The sequence below is a fragment of the Lynx rufus genome, unplaced genomic scaffold (genome assembly GCF_022079265.1).
Source record: "Lynx rufus isolate CCGP_SWC_20201006 ecotype Redwood Valley unplaced genomic scaffold, mLynRuf1.p SCAF_14, whole genome shotgun sequence".
NCBI lineage: Eukaryota > Metazoa > Chordata > Mammalia > Carnivora > Felidae > Lynx > Lynx rufus.
In genome coordinates, this window is record NW_025814828.1 from 41,773,042 (window position 1) to 41,774,855 (window position 1,814).

Genomic DNA, 1,814 nt, shown 5'->3' on the forward strand with positions numbered 1-1,814 from the left:
AAGAAATTGTGGTTTATATACACAATGGAGTACCATGTGGCAATGAGAAAGAATGAAATATGGCCCTTTGTAGCCACATGGATGGAACTGGAGAGTGTGATGCTAATTGAAATAAGCCATACAGAGAAAGACAGATACCATATAGTTTCCCTCTTATGTGGATCCTGAGAAACTTAACAGAAACCCATGGGGGAGGGGAAGGGGAAAAAAAAGAGGTTAGAGTGGGAGAGAGCCAAAGCATAAGAGACTGTTAAAAACTGAGAACAAACTGAGGGTTGATGGGGGGTGGGAGGGAGCGGAGGGTAGGTGATGGGTATTGAGGGGGCACCTTTTGGGATGAGCACTGGGTGTTGTATGGAAACCAATTTGACAATAAACTTCATATATTGAAAAAAAAAAAAGAGTCAGTCACTTAACCAACTGAGCCACCCAAGTGCCCCTGTATGTTTCCATTTAAAGGAAATACCCAGAATAGGCAAATCTGTAGAGACAGACAGTAGTAGTTGTTGCCAGAGGCTGGTAGGAGAGTGGGATGACAGGTGACTGCTTAATGGATTGGTTTCCTTTTGGGGTGATGGAATATTCTGGAACTAGATAGTGGTGATGGTTGCTGAACATTGTGAATATACTAAATGCTACCAAATTGTACATTTTAAAGTGGATAAAGCATGAATTTTGGAGGGGCTGCCCCTAGAGTGAGGGTGTCTGCGACGGGATGGCTGCTTGGCCTGCCCCTCCTTTCGGTGATGACCATTGTCCTCCAGAACAAGGATGGAGGAAATAGCCCAGGAATCAGCAGGATCACCAATTGTCCAGTTTCAGTCTTTGGAGAGCCAGTCTGAGGGTCTGTCCCCAGAGCCTCAGTTCGCACAGGGCACTGACATAGAACAGGAGCTCGACGGGGCTCCACCTGTTCCCCAGGTGCCTGCTCTTCCCCATGAGACAAGCCCAGGAGACCAGGCAGCCACGCTCCTCCAGCCAGGTACCAAGAGTTTGTGACATTTGAGGATGTGGCTGTGCACCTTACTTGAGAGGAATGGGGATGCCTGGACCCTGTTCAGAGGAATCTCTACAGAGAAGTGATGTTAGAGAATAATGGGAACGTGGTCTCAGTGGGCTACTTCTCTGCCTTCCTCCACCCGGTTTCATAGTGTGAATTCCTGCCTGGCCCTGAGTCGTACCCAGGCAAGTGCTTTCTCTGGAGAGACACTTGGCAGTTCTTTCAGCTGGAATCTCCAAGAGATGGCCCAGGTATCGACTTCCCATCGATATTGCTCGGCCCCGCTTGGAAACTCCTTTTCCACAATTGTAAGATATTAATACTTGATTGATGCTCTCAGGATGCCACCACTATGTAAAATTGCAGCTCCTCAGATGACCTTTGTTAAGTTTCTGAAGGGCCAAGGAGGCCCTCCGTTGCAGCCAGATGCATTTTGAACCTGAGTTCTGAGTTCATTCATAAGCCACGGTTGGTGGTCATCTACTTGTGTTCTGTGAAACTACAAAGTTCAACTCCAGCTCTTCAGTTATGATCTTTTCATGTTATTTTAGAATGTGGGACATATGCTGTGCACTGTTCTTTTCTGAGTGAACGTGACCCTGCCATTTCTGTTGCCTAATTTTCCTACAACCCCTGGCCTTTCTTCATATTTAACACTCTAGTCTTCTCCTTTACGTCCCTGTGGCCCCTTCCAAAGCCCTGCCTTTGTCTCCTTTACTCTTTGTGGTGCTATACAGATTGATGCATTTATATGACCTTTCCTGATCAAGTTTTCCTTAGCTCTGTCCTTCATGGATGGGAGATGGGAGGGCAA

The 1,814-nt window shown here is 46.9% G+C and overlaps 1 pseudogene; it reads left to right on the top strand.

Annotated features, from left to right (window-relative positions):
- Nucleotides 1-771: 771 nt before the first annotated feature.
- LOC124509185 (zinc finger protein 205-like) lies at nucleotides 772-1,312 on the top strand (annotated as a pseudogene).
- Nucleotides 1,313-1,814: the final 502 nt, after the last annotated feature.